Raw genomic sequence first — 15,917 nt, forward strand, 5'->3', positions numbered from 1 at the left:
TATAGATTTGGGTGTGTGGGGAAGTGGAGAGAATATCAGAGGAATTCAGAATTGAACCTGCAATCAGAATATATTATATGAAAAACTATATTTTCTTTTTTACAAGCACGTATAATTTTAATGATTTATTTCAAATAAGAGTTGCTTAGGGAAAAATGAAAATTATAAGCTTGTCTATAGAAGGAAGTACAACCTCAAGTGTTAAAAGCTTAACGAAAATCAACTGCATAGAAATCATCATTTAAAGTACCCAGAAATAGTAGTACTAATAGAGAAAAGAAAAAAAATAAGAGCTGGCTAAAGCATGAAAATGAAGCATCAGCAGGATCCCCACTCCAATGGCATTTTTAGATACAGGAATTCATAGAAAATAAAAGACACAAACCTGACCAAGAATGGATGCAAGAAAAAGCTACTGGGAATCAGAATTTTAAAAAATACAACCCAAATACCCATATCTTAAATGACTTAATCCTGCTGTTACCCCCACCTCCCAGATTCACGATGAAATGTGAGTCAAACACAGGTAAGAGCTGTAAACTTTCCAAACTGTTCACACTGGAAAGCCAGCATCAGGAAAATATTTTTCTGTTCTCATAATATATCTGATGACATGATCAAGTAGTATGTCAAAGGAGAATTTGTACAAAGCATATTTTTAAATGGCAGAATATCATACATTGTTATTAAGTGCATCTTGAAATGATTAGTTTCTCGGCCTCCTGGTGTTATGAGTAAGGGCAGTTCACCAGAGTGGTTGCCAAGCTGCCCTGTTAAACTCCTGACAACAAAACCAATGGTTCCTTCCTCACCTCCTACAAACTGTAATGATTCAAATACCTCAATTTCTGGGAAGATTTTTCACAGAATCCCACTTCATTTAAACAATTTAAACAGATCCTGTCCACTCACAATGAGAACGTGCAGGACAGACAGGGTAGAATGCTTGTGTGCTCATGATCACATAGTTCCCTCTCTACTTTGGCTGCTTTGCAATCAAGATGAAGCTCTTCTCAGTCATATCTCCAAATAAACTGTTATGGCTTTTTTGTAGGATATGGTGAAAATTTAATGAATCAAGCAATATCCAACTTTTGCCCATTTAGGCTATGGATTTGGTGAGCAGGGAAGTGGGGGAAGGTCTGGGAGGAGTTAGAGGAAAACCATAATGAGAATATGGTGTATGGAAAGTATATTTTCAAGTTAAGATTTTAAAACATAATTGCATTGTTGGAAAACGTATTAGAAAATTGGAATTTTTAATCCACTTTTTATTGATTTGTTCTGGACTTCACATCATGCATCCTAATACCACTCAACTCTCCATCCTGTTGCTTTTGCCATCTGTTGTTGTTACCTCCCCCCAAACAAGCCAAAATTTAAAAGTAAAATAAGCAAAAACAAACAAACAAAAAACTCAGCCTGGGAGCTGTGGTGTGGCCCCAGTGAGTTACACAGTATACCCTTTAGTCTACACATCTTTACTAGTAAGTGTTCATTGCAATGAGTCATTGGTCTGGTTCTAAGCCAGTGGAGTCCACTGTCAATACTGGATGCTGACTGGGACTCCAGATATTGTCCTCTGTCATAGCGATCCTGTAGCTTTGGATATGCAGGTCTGGCATCCTCATATATTCCACCAGTTCATAGATGTGAACATTTGTGATGGGCTAACTCATAGCCCTGATTCTGGGCCTGGGTGGTATCTGGGTTGGTCAGTTTACCAGTTCTCCCCTCATCATTGACACCTGGGTGAGCTCACCAGCACTGCCCCAGCTATCTCACCCAATACACCAGGGAGCAAGGAGTGGGATCAGTTCTCCTGCTGTTATGTCCACAGAACCAGCTCACCTGAGCCTCTGATAGCAGTGTCAGATCTAGTGTGCTCCCCAGGTGACATGCAGGACCTGTTATCCCTTGTTCTGCAGATAGTGAGAGACAGGGCCAACTTTCCCAACTTGTGACTGTGGGGTAAGCTCTCACAATTGCTGCAGGTGAAAATGGGGGGCATCTTTCCTTTACCCATGCCATGATATGGTAGACAATGGGAAAAAGTATCAGCTTTTCTGCTCTTATGCCATCTGGGGCAGCTCACCTATACCCCCATCAAGAGGGTCAACTCTACTGTATTGCCCTGGTGAAGTGCAGGGCCAGATCACCTGAGTGAGGCTACCAGTGAGGAAGAGGCAATTCCAATTCTCCCACTCTCATGACCCCAGGGCCATATATCCCACACATGTTTGTGGGGGCAGATAACCTTTGCCCTGGTCTACAGGGTCAGCTCTACTGTGCTGCACAGGCAAGGTATAGAGCCTGCTTTTCTGAGTGTTGCTGCTGGGCAGGGGCAGGGTCAGCTCTTCCACTCACAAGACACTCAGACCAGCTTTTCTCATCTGCAATAGGTAGAAAGGTACAAGGAGTAAGGGGAAATCTGGTATCTCTCCCACACCCATTCCCCATCGAGAAAATGGAAATTTTTATGGAGATGAAAACTATGAAAGAACCAAGTGGAAATGACAGAAAAGTGCAATAACATACTCAAAAACTTCATTAAAGGACTAAATACTGACATACAGAATAGGAGAGAATTAGTGCACTGAAACAGGTCAGGAGAAACTATCCAACATAAAATTCAAAGAAGTTTAAAAAAAACAACTGAATATCTGAGATTTGTTGGGCAATACCAAACCTTTCAACATAAAGAATAATTATGTACATGCATAAAATGTAGTATAGATTTCTACAAATATTATAGGTAAAACCTCATTGAATAATTCTATAGCTCCTCAACACATCTAGAATATATAATATATGAATATGAAATGGAAAAAAGGAAAAGAAAACAGTGTGTGGGAGGCATTATCTCCCAGTATCAAAAGAGTGTATATATATGGGCTGGCCCCATCATCTCAGGCATGGCTTTGTTGAAATACGTGGAAGAAGTATGTCACTGTGAAGGTGGGCTTTGAGGTCTTTTATGCTCAAGATACCCTGCAGTGTCACAGTCTACTTCTTGTTGCCTTTTGATAAAGATGAAACCAGTACCAAGTCTGCCTGCATACCACCATGTTCCCCATCATGATGATAATGCACTACACCTGTGAAACTTTAAGTGAGCCACCACAATTAAATATTTTCCTTATAAGAGTTGTGATGGTCATGGTGTCTCTTCCAGCAATAGAAACCCTAACTAAGACAGAACTTGGTACTAGAGACTTAGGTATTGTTGTTATAGACCTGACCATGTTTTCATTTGAGGGTACTTTGAATTAGGAAAGCTGTGGAATTCTTTAAGCACTGTTTAGTGGGATATACAAGTAGGAACATGGAAGACAGTGGTGCTAAGAGTTATTTGAACTGTTGGAGACTGACTCCAGAGATTTAAGAGCACAAAAATTTGAGTACGCAGCCTAGAAATAATTCTTATGATATTTTGGTGAAGAAGGTGGCATCTTTTTGCCCTTGTATGAAGAGTCGGCCTGAGGCTAAAATAAAAAGATTTTTGATTAATTCACTAAGGAAATCTCAAAAGAGCCTAATATTGACTCTGTTGTTTGGTTATTAGTGATAACTCTAATGAAGATTTATAATGCAAAGGAGCAAGCTGAGCAAGGTAAATTACAAAATGTAAGTGTTGAAATGAGAAAAGAGCAAAAGAAGTGGAATGGAACTAAGTCCTGTGCTCAAGGATATAAACAGATTAAGAAATGGAGTAAAGGGAGTAGCCACCTCAGGGCAAGATCCCACCCAGCTAAATTTCCAACTTGTGAAAAGGAATCAAAGAAGAGTTTAGAGCCAGGTGTGATGGTGCATGCCTTTAGTTCCAGAACTTGAGAGGCAGAGGCTGGCAGATCTCTGGTTTAGAGGCCAGTCTGGTATACAGAGCAAGGCCCAAAACAGGTAAGCTTAGGCAGTGAAAGACAGAAAGCTTCTGAAGATGTAATTGAGTGAACAAGCAATATTCCAGCCCCAGAAAGCAGCAGAACTTGGAAGCTTCAGCCATGTAGTTCTAGAGTTAAAGAGAAAAGAAAGGAGCTACGAAATTTTCCCCCACAAACAAGGAAAGCTACTGAGGCCAGGCATGTATCAGGGATACTCCTTAATGGAGTCCTAGAGAGGCCATTTCATGAATCTATCAGGGTGAAGCCTGAATTGCCTTGGAGGCCCGGTTTTAGAGATACCAGGACTATGGGATATCTGTCTAGGAGATCTGGTAACAGGGAGTGAAATCAGCCCATAAGAAAGAAATGTGTTGTATTCAACAAAGCTGAAAGAGTGTTTTGACATCAAACATAGAGATGCAGTATTTGAAGTTTTCCCATTTGGTTTTCAATCTTGCTTTGGTCCAGTGTTTTCTCACTATTCTCCATTCTCTATGTGTTGAAACAGAAATGTATATTCTGCACCACTTTATATTGGAAATATGTGATAGTTTTTATTTTGATTTTATTTGGGGATTATAGTTAAGAGATTGCATGAATTTCAGATTTTTAACTTTGAACTTGTAAATATTGTCGAAACTGTGAGAGACTATGAAGACTTTTGAAGTTGGACTAGATGGATTTTGCATTATGATATTATTATGCACTTATGGGGTCAGGGAGTAGAATGTGGTAGTTTGAAGGTAATTGGCCCCCATAATCTCATAGGGAGTGGCACCATTTGGAGGAGGGGCCTTGTTGAAAAGTTTGCCTTTTTGGAGGAAATGTGTCACTGTGAGGGCTAGCTTTGATGTCCAGTCTGACAGCCCACTTCCTGTTGCCTTCTAATCAAGATGTAGCCACAAACAAGTCTGCCTGCATGCTGCCATGCTCCCCTTTAGTCCATGAAGATAACAGACTAAACCTCTAAAATTGCAAGTGAGCCATCCCAATAAAATAATTTCTTGTAAGAATTGCCATGGTCATGGTATTTCTTCACTGCAATAAAAACCCTAAGATATTTGGGAGTGTTGTGTCCTAACTTAAAGCTTCATGTAAGAAATTTACCAAAATTACATAAGAAATTTTGAAAGAAAATCTTGTGGACTGCATTGCTCCTACCCTCTGTAAAGAAATTAAACTGTTCTTTACAACTCCTTAAAAAGCCACTGTCAGCAATGGATTACCCAGCTGCTTTGTTTGAAGTAAATAGAAGAAACTGGCCAAGCATCTTGTATTCCTGAGACAAAGAAGAATCAAGTGTTTCTATAAGATGGGCAAAGAGAGTTATTTAAAATAATTCTCAAAGCAACACAAAATAATTGTCATTAGCTCAAAGTGTTCCATAAATAGCTACTTTAAAGCAAGTTAACTAGGTATACATATCCAATTTAGAATGTTTAGATAATTTATATCATCTATCAGAATTCTTGTCATTGCAAGTTGACTTCCTTGGTTGGTATCATTGGAGATGATTTACCTGAAAGTGGCATACAGAAAAACAACCAAACAAAATGTTCCTTCATCTAGAGCGCATGACAGAAATCAAGGAATGTTTAGTGCCTAAGTTGTTATTTGGTCTAAGTCAGAAGACTAATTGGTTAGCAAGAATAAAATTGGTAAGGGTAAAAATATTCCTAGCAAAGAGCAAATAATTATATTCACAATAAAGCACTAAGGTGTTGTGGAAACAAAGTGAAATGTGGTATTACGTACTTAAAACTTCAAATAAACATACTACTATTCAATATTAAAAGATTCAAACATGGTGTCTTATACTATTTTGTAATTTGTAACATAGAAATACAGCCAAAAGTCTTATGTCTCAAAATTGTGAGTCCTGATTAATTCATTGATGTGGGTATACTGGAGATGAACAGAAGGAAACATAATCATGACAAGTACTATATGAATATAGAACATGGAGAGATCTTATGTATCCAGGTAAATTCAAATATACATAGAAAAGTTTCTGATATACTTCAGATTATCACTTAAAAATATTAGGCTTCTGCCAGTTTAAACAGAAATTCACATTACTGATTGCTTTGTTTCCCTTCGAATAAGTATAGAGGACTAGGATAGAATTTTGTGGTAAGATCATGAAGGGTTTAAAAAATTATCCAATGATAAATCTGTTTTAGTAACTCTTCTAATACTGTAAAGAGAAACCACAGTCAAGACTATGAAAGGAAGCATTTAATTGGGGTTTGCTTACAGTTTCAGAGGATTACTCAATTACCATTATGATAGGTAGGGTACATAGTAGCAGACAGGCAGGCTTGACAATGGAGCAGTAGGTAAGAGTTTATATCATGATCCACAGGCAGCAAGCAGAGAGAGAGTCTGGCCTGGTATTCTTGGACTTTTGAAGCCATAAATCCCACTTACAGAGACATGCCTCCTCAAAATTGCCATACGGCCTAATCCTTCCTAAACAATCCAGCAACTGGGAACCAATAATTCAGATATACGAGCCTATGAGAACCGTTTTCATTCAAACCACCATAGATTCATTCTTTGAGTTTTGAGGAAAAGTTAATCCTGGAACAAATTTCAGAATTCTGTATGACTTTGGAAAAGGCACGTGTTATGCAAGGTTTGCTTCCCAAAAGGTTTAGTAAGGAAAGGACTTCTGCTCTGACCAATCATGAAGAAAGTGTTATTGTAAGTCGCATTTTATAGATCAGCAAATGAGCTCAAAATTACAGAATAGCAGTCCAGAATCTGAAAACTTTCTGCTATCCTATGCTATGAAACTTACAGAAGTAATATGTGGACATATATGGAAATTTTACTGAAAGCTCAGAATTTAATTGATATTGTGATGGTTTGAAAGTAAATGGGCCCCAACGGGAGTGGCCATATTAGGAGATGTGGTCTTGTTGAGAAGTATGTCACAGTGGGAATGGACTTTGAGGTTTCTTTTAGGCAAGCTTCCTTCACTGTGACTGTCAGTTGACTTTCTGTGGTATTTGAGTCAAGATCTAGGACTCTTTGCACTAGAACAGCATCTGGCTGCATGCTGGCATGCTCCTTTCAATTATGATAATGGACTGAACCTCTGAAACTGTAAATGAACCCCTTCAATTAATTTTTTTATTTATGAGAGTTGCCATGGTCATGGTGACTCTTCACAGCAAGAAAAACCCAAACTAAGTCAGAAGTTGGTATTGAGAGAGGAGGTATTGCTGTGATGGGCCTAACCTTACTTTTGGTTTGGAGTAATATGGACTAAAGTATCTTGTGTTAGGAAAGCAGTGGAATATTTTACGCTAGTAGAAACATGGAAGACAATGACACTGATGATTATTTGAAATTACAGGAGCTGGCTCAAAGGTTTTCAGAGAAGAATGTTAGTATGTGGCCTAGAGACTGGTATTGTAATATTTTGGTGTAAAACTATGGCTGCTTTTTGCCCTTGTCTGAAGAGTCTGCCTAAAACTAAAGTGAAGAATTTTGGATTAATTTCATTGACAGAAGAAATCTCAAAGCAGCCTACTATAGACTCAGTCATGTGGATATTAGAATTGAGTTTGATGTATCTGGACAGATAATAAATGAAGTTTATTTTTGTTTTGTTTTGTTTTTTTTCAAGGCAAGGTTTCTTTGTATAGCCTTGGTCATCCTGCAACTAGCTCTATAGATCAGGCTAGCCTCAGACACAGAGATCCCTCTGCCTCCTGAGTGCTGGGGTTGAAAGTGTCTGCCACCAATGCCCAGCTAAATGAAGTTTCTTAACTGTATTCCAAAACAATATTTGTTCCAGACATAAATTTATTGATGACAAATCAATAGCTTAACATCATAAATTAAATCTTGAAAGAGTTATCAAGAAGGGGGAAGAACCATAATCTGAAACAAAGAGTACCTTTGCATATCTTACCTTTATTTGAAGTGGGGGAAATAGTACTAATCCAACTGACAATCAAAGCTTCAATTCTTAAAAGCATACAGATACAAGCAGCAATAAAGATTTAAAAAGAGACAAAATCCAGGAAAAAAAATAAAACTCTTTGACCTGGGTTGGGTCTATAGTGATAAAAATAAACATACTAAAGATAATAACTTCTTTTGAGAAAACTAAAAGTTGAAATCCTATTTCCTCCAGCATTTTAGGGATACACACACCCACAAACATACAAAGCTATCAGAAGACATCATACTGGAGATGGGCTGTCAATGGTTCAGTATCAGTGAAGACCACATACTTGTATCTTGGCACTTCTCAGTAGTTAGATGGTGTGTTAATTTATCTTATCAACCACCAATGATGAAAGCAACACAGGGTAAAGTACAGAGACCCAGCTAAAGTATTTCTTCACAGAAGGAGGTATCATGATGCTATGTCGCAGAGTTCAGGCAAACTGGCCTTCTGCCATTTCAACAACCTAAGTCAAAAAAGGAAGATGATATGCCCGATGACTAGTCTCTTGAGGAATTTTCAAATGTCACATACCAACAGCTATTTGTACTTTACTCTTACTTAAAATTTTTTCCAAGTATCCCAGTAACCACTCTGGTTTCTGTGGGGCAGGGAGTAGATGAGTCTGGAATAGATTCTGAGATCACTAAAAATATGTTTTTCTTTTTCTTTTTGACTTAACATAAATTTTTATTGGTTCTTTGGGAATTTCACATCATCCATGCTAATTCTACTCATTTCCTACTCCCTCAGTACCTGTCCTTCAACTTCATTGTGACCTACCAAAGGAAAACTAAAAACGAAGTAATAAAGTTAAGATAAAAAATTAAAATGCAATAAGAACATTAAGAAACAAATAAATAACAAAACAAAACCAACAAACAAAAAATAAATATAATTTGTTCTTCTATCTTTCCTGCCTCTCTATCACCTCTTCGTTTGTAATGGTGGCATTGGGAGCTGTTGTGTACCAGGCAACATATCATTTTGTCCATATAGCTTCACTTGCAAATGTTCATTGTTTAATGTATTGTTGGTTAGCTTCAAGGCCTCGGGCTTCTGGTACATCATCAATACTGCAACCTCGATGAAAGTTCTTTTAGATATCCTGCAGTTGCCCTGAGTCATACAGATCCTGTGGCTGTGGTTCCATAGTACCAGTCCCTTCACACTCTCTAGCAGGTTAAACATGGGGTATGTTTGTGAATGCCCACTAAAAGCCTTGGATATGTGCCTGGGTGCCCTGGATATGTGTCTGTGTGATATAGCTGGGTTGTTCTGACTGGGACACTGAGAACACCCTCCTTAGGTAAGGGGTAGAGCCAGCTCTACAACACCTGTGTTGAGGGGTAGTAGGGCACAGGTCTCTTGTTATGGGCTGGGGCCAGTTTTCCTGGGCCGGGGGCATCAGGTTCCATTATCTCACAAGGACAATAAAAGGCTGAGCCTGCTGAGCACAGCCCTGATACATCAACACATGGTTAAATACATGGTTCCAAATACATGGGTCCCTGTGGTATCACAGGGTAACAGACATCAATGCAGACACCAGCTGCAAGAGGTCCATGGACACAGACATGGTCATTAGAAGCAGCTTGAATCCAAATAGTGCCATGGTCCCAGGTAGCAGTGAACGTCTTTCAGATCAGAATGGACCCAGCAGCAGCATGGTTCTCTGACTTCCATAATCTTTGATGGTAACAGGAGTCACAGCCCTCAACAGAGACCCTGACTGTGGTAGAGCCATGGACCCAGTCATGACCCTTGGTCATGACTTAAGCCAAGACATCCCCATGGCCCTAGGGCCAGCCCAGGCCACTTGGATTGGGATAGCCCCTTTGGTAGAATTTCCAATAGACACCAATATGGCCTCATGTGGCAGCCCAAATCCTGGGAATCCCCATTGCCTTCAGTGGTAACAGGAGCAACCGCCATCAACACAGACTATGGCTGCAGCAGGGCCATGAACCCAGACATGGCCCTTGCCAGAAGCCCAGGCCTGAATATCACTAAAAGTAGTCCTTCAGACTTGATGTCACAGGGAAACTGGGTCATTATCCACCAGCTCCCATCTGTTTTTGGCTAAGGTTTGCTGCTTCCTGAACATTAACACCAAGACACTTCAAGTAGACGCATTTCTGCAACTGGAAAAAGGCATCAGGCAAGCATATATGTGTACTTAAGGCAAAAAGCCTTTCCTATGTACAGAGAAGTGGCTCCTGAAGGTACAGGCAAGCGACAGGCAGGACACCATCCTTAAAGAGGAGGAAGCTAAAGCACCAAGTGTGACTCAATCTCACAGCCCTTGTGTTCCTTTCATCTATATTCAAATCAGTAGACATTCTAGGGCCTTTTGCACTTTGAAAGGAGAAAACTCTGTACTTGATAAAGGAGTCTGCATGAGGCAGGAATTGAAAGAAAGGACTGAAATGGGCAGGATATTGTGAATCAGCTCAGAATGCTAGTATATATGTGTGTGTGTGTGTGTGTGTGTGTGTGTGAGAGAGAGAGAGAGAGAGAGAGAGAGAGAGAGAGAGAGAGAGAGAGAGAGAGAGTCCAGAGATTAGGGGAGGGTGAATAGCTTAAGTAAGCTTGATAGGATGAAATGATGACAAGATTAGACTGATTTCTGGAAAGTGAAGGAAGCAGGAGATTCAGACATGAATTTCGGATTTCAGTCTGGAGAAAGTGTCACATGAACAGAAACAAATAATAAACTCAAAGAGTAGGTTATTGGGCTTCTTTTTCTTATTTGAACTTTAATTCAGAATTGAAACCCTTTCTAGGTTTATTCTGGGCCACTCTTAATTTGGAACTTGTGGTAGCCATCTCTGGGTGTTCTGATGTTCTGTGCCCAGATAGATAGGGATGGAAAAAAAGTTACAAATCTGTTCTCACCTATGAAGGCAGTCTGGCCTAGGCAGAAAGTTAAATTTCTCAAATGAAGTTCAGTGCTGTAATCACCCTGATGATAAAGGAGCTTTCATCCCACATATTGTCAAAGCACCCTAATCCTTGTCAGGACGTGCACAACTTTCCTGGTTTCTGCTTACACTACAAATGCACCTGAAAGAACATTAGGCCCTCCCCCCATCTTTCTCAGGTTTCTTGATAATCTGCTTGCTGGATGGATGGCTGGATGGCTGGATGGCTAGGAAGCAGGATGCCTGCATAGCTGGATAGCTGGAAAGTTGTTTGGTTTGTGGCTGATAATAATACAAGCAGTAGTAGGAAAAAGCTCCAGTTAGTTCCCAATAGTTTAAGAGTATGGATTCACATCAACTTTGGTTTTCATCTTTTTCTCTTGAAACAGTAAATTATGCCCAAGGTACTTTTGTGTTGTATATTTGAGCTCCTTGGAAAACCAATATGACAGTGCAGAACCTTATCAATTTTTGTGATAATAATACTCTTATATAATTGTGATTTCTACATTGGGTCAATCTGGACTAGTACAGAGTTGGGTCAAACCACAATGGCACACAAATACAAGTGGTAAGTGAATCTCCAAAAGATGAGCAGTGGGTTGAGGGATATAAATGGATAGTGACATTGAGTTAGCCAGCACACACTCATCCTCCACCTATAGATTTTCCAAGCAAGTTCCATTTCCTCCTAGAAGAATTGTGACCAGAGCCAAGAGTGCCATCTACAGACACTTGATTGCTAAACATTTATTAGACACTTGGGGGTTACATATATTTTTGGAAATCAGTTGTACAAGATCTTAAAGTGTTATGGATTTTAAAAAGGCATGAAGATGAAGTGTGTATCTAAGTGTGTGTATGTGGGGCAACTAGTCATAAATTTTCCTCCATCTGTGAGTTCACTTCAGATTCTCTATTCTTTTAGCAATACTATTTAGCAGATAAAAGACCATGTGGCCAGAAAAAAGGTACAGATTTACAGTAAAGACAGATTCAGATGAAGAAAATCCTCTAAAGGCTTACAATGTGTCTAAAAATATATGTAGGCTTGTGAGAGAAAATAACAGGATAAAGTAATTGAAAGAAAGAAAGAGGCCAGGCTGTGGTGGTACACACCTTTAATTCGAGCACTCCAGAAGCAGAGGCAGGTGGATTTCCACAGAGAAACCCTGTCTCAGGGAAAAAAAGGAAGTAAAAGAAATGAAATAATAAAAAGCCACTTAAAAATGGAAAATACTTGTCAGGCGTTGGTGGCGCACGCCTTTAATCCCAGCACTCGGGAGGCAGATGCAGGTGGATCTCTGTGAGTTCGAGGCCAGCCTGGTCTCTAGAGGGAGTGCCAGGATAGGCTCCAAAGCTACACAAAGAAACCCTGTCTCAAAAAAAAAAGAAAAATTGGAAAATACTCACAGTGTCTGGATACTATATGTTATATAGTTGTCTTTAAATTGTTTGATTGCCGAGGAAAGAGCAAAAGCCGCTAATATACATTTGATTGTAGGTGCTGTTAAATTAATCCAACTTATTTTAAAAATATTTTGACTTCTAAATTTAAATATAATGACAGGTTACTTGAGAAAAGAGTTTTTACTTATGTTTCTGCAGAAAATTAAAAGCTATGGATTCCTTCCAGACTAATATGGTTTGAAGAAGCAAGACCCCCTGAAACAGTGTTCCAAGTGATCCAACATCTGAAACAGCTGAGATGATGCAGTATAGTGGGAAATTACCAATACGGAGTCAGGTAGAAATATATGGGTATTTAATAGGGAAAAGCCTTACTTACAGAGCGACTTAGCCAGCCAGCATGGCAGCAGTCTGTACCACAAGTACAAAAGTGAAACCGAAAGAGAAATGCAATCCCCTGAAAGTCTCACTCTAAGTCACCCTGACCATGCCCTCACAAGTGTGGTCAGGCACACCTGTAGCCAGCCCCTAAGTAGGCGTGGCTACAGCTTCACCTACAATGTAGCCTTACACACTACAAAAACAAGGACCTGGCCAGTTTTCTGTGTTTTATTATGATCCCCAGGGTGTGGACATTGCCCCCAGCCAGCAGGAAGCAGTTTGGAATGAACAACACCCAAACTTCCAAATGTTATTTATAAATGTTTGTTTTCATTTAAATGGGGTTGGTTATGAATGGTAATGATCACAGTCAATCTCTTTTTAATGGAAAAGGGGGGATAGGATATAGAAATGAATACTTTGCATTGGTATGGATTTTCATTTATTGATACAATTTAAGGTTAATTTTGTTATATGTGTATTTCTCCTCTTGTTTAGATATTATGTTTATTCAGATCTTTTAAATGTAATGCATAATTAAATACAGATTGTATATAGTCAGAGCTTATAATTAGGTTAATTAGATTTTCTAGATATACAGAGGTGTACTTGAGATGGATAGATATTCTTCAAACATTTCAAAGACCTACAAAATATATGACATTTTAAAATGGTTTAGGATTTTGCATGACAGTGAGACACAACTGCTCCTAGCACATCACTTATGTCTGAGAGGAAGATGGGCATCGAATAAACTTGTTATGGAGTTCGCCTTCAACATGGCAAGATAAGCCATTTGGGCAATGAACTTCTCTTGCCTGGACTGTTTGTTACTGTATAAACTGGACATGCAGGACCCACAGGAAATTGACTTCTGAACTTGCAAAACAAGACAGTCCTGAAGGGTTCCTGCTTCATGGAGAAGTCTGCCAGACACATTGTGGTCTGAAGATGGATGCCCCAATGTTATAGAGGAACTTTGGGTGACTGTCCAGATAGCAAGAGGTCTGTGTCAGTTCTAGAGTTTATATGTTATCTTTCTGTGATCTTTGATGGAGTTGAAGACAGATAATTATGGTATAGTTTTCTTTACTTTTTATACAAGATGTTACATATAAGACCTTAGACTCACAAAAATAGGATAGATGATAGAATATTTTCTTTAAATCTTGCTACATGTTAATGGACTAAATATTGTAAATATAATTCTTACTTGATAACTGTTTTCTTATATATATATATATTTTACTATGTTAATGGTAAACCCTTCTTTTTATTTAGACAGAAAAGAGGAGGAGGAAGAGAGCAATTTTTTGCTTGTCCCTGCTTATATTCTGAGTCTGCCTGCTATGTCACTTCCTGCCTGAATCACAAGACTTCTCTTTACTGCATTTCCCAGAATTCTCCTCATCTCCTAGTCCCACCTATCTTGCTCCCCTATTGGCCAAAAGTGCTTTATTCAACAACCAATAAGATAAACATACACAGAAGGACCTCCTCTATCATACCTTACATGTGGCGTGGGGGGGGGTATTAGTGTTTGTGTGTGTGTGTGTGTGTGTGTGTGTGTGTGTGTGTGTGTGTGTGTTTGTGTGTGCAAAAACAATAAAGAAAAAGAATCTACCACTTCAGAAGGGTGAATAGGAGAGGGACTAGAGGGAAGAAGTGGAGGGGAGAAAGTGATATAATTTTGCTTCGATTAAAAAACACCATAAATGCTCTTTTACACAGCTATTCTACTTTATAGGAGACAGCCAGCATGCCCAGACTGAATAGCATGCTCCTGAAGTCCCAATTCCACAAGAATTTGCAGCAGCAAGTGGATACTTGGTTCAACCATCTGGCAGAGAAGATCCACAGAGGCAAAGCCCAGTAAGAGAAGGTATACCGCATTGCCCCTTGCCTCATATCAAGTCCCATCAGGCCCTTAGTGAGGTGCATTATAATGAGATACCACATCAGGGTCCAAGCCCGTATGAGCTTCAGCCTGTGAAAACACACTGTCGCTTGTATCCATAAGAAAGTAACTCACACTCTGAACCCAAGGAAGCCAAACAAATTCACTGAATCATCTTGGCCCATGTGCAGCGCCAGGAGGAATATTGTCCCAAGCTCATATTTTTCCCAAAAAAGCCTACTACTGCAAAGAAGGGATACAGTTCTGCTAAAGAACTTAAATTGGCCACCCAGCTAACAGGACATGTGATGCCCATCTGGAATGTTTACAAAAAGGAGAAAGCCAGGCATCACAGAAGAGAGCAACTTCAAGTCTTTTGCCAGTCATTGCATGGCCCAAGCCAATGCCAACAATGCTCGACTCTTTGGCATCAGAGCAAAGTGGGCATAGGAAGCAGCAGAGCAGGATGTTGAAAAAAGAATGTAATGCACTGTTGGAGTATTGCAAAATTTTCCTGAAAGAAAAAAAGTAAAAACAAATTTAATGGAGAAAAAATTAAGGCCTTAACAGGTGTTCTGTCCTCCCGGGTATTTTAAGTAATCATCCATCAAAAATTTCTTTTTTTTCTTTTTTTTTTATTTGAGTTACAAACACAATTGAATTACATGACAATCCCAGTTCCCTTCTCCTTCCCCTCCTCCCCTACTACCCCCCCCAACTAAAATCCTACCTATTGCATATCCTTTCTTCTAATCTACACCTAACTCAACCTTTCTGCTCCTCATGACCTCTGCATCCTTCCTCTTCTTCACTTCTCATTCTTGTAGCTCCCTCTGCCGTCTTCCCATGCTCTCAATTTGCTCAGGGGGTCTTGATCCTTTCCCCTTCTCCAGGGGACAAAGTTTGTCTCTTTTAGGGGCCTCCTTGTTTACTAGTATCTCTGGCAGTGTGGATTGTAGGCTGGTAATCCCTTACTCTATGTTTAAATACCCATATATTTCTACCTGACTCAGTATTGGTAATTTCCCACTATACATGGTCACTACTATGTATCATAAAGCAGGTCCACATATGAGTGAGTACACATCATGTTTGTCTTTTTGTGATTGGGTTACCTCTCTCAGAATGGTTTCTTCGAGTTCCATCCATTTTTCCTGCAAATTTCAGGATTCCATTTTTTTTTTCTGCTGAGTAGTATTCCATTGTATAAATGTTTCACATTTTCTCTATCCATTCTTCAGTTGAGGGGCATCTAGGCTGCTTCCAGTTTCTGACTATTACAAATAGTGCTGCTATGAACATCATTGAACAGATGTCTTTTTTGTATGAATGTGCTTCTTTTGGGTATATGCCTAGGAGTGGAATTGCTGGATCTTGTGGTAGACTGATTCCAATTTTCTTGAGGAGTCCATTAACAATTTCAAATGAATGAATATCTAATGAGAACTTTGCACTGGATT

General features: G+C 39.3%; 1 pseudogene; it reads left to right on the forward strand.

Annotated features, from left to right (window-relative positions):
• The first annotated feature begins 14,319 nt into the window (after positions 1-14,319).
• LOC100754850 lies at positions 14,320-14,943 on the forward strand (annotated as a pseudogene).
• The last annotated feature ends 974 nt before the right edge of the window (positions 14,944-15,917 follow it).

This window comes from Cricetulus griseus, chromosome 2 (assembly GCF_003668045.3).
Source record: "Cricetulus griseus strain 17A/GY chromosome 2, alternate assembly CriGri-PICRH-1.0, whole genome shotgun sequence".
NCBI classification, from domain to species: Eukaryota; Metazoa; Chordata; class Mammalia; order Rodentia; family Cricetidae; genus Cricetulus; species Cricetulus griseus.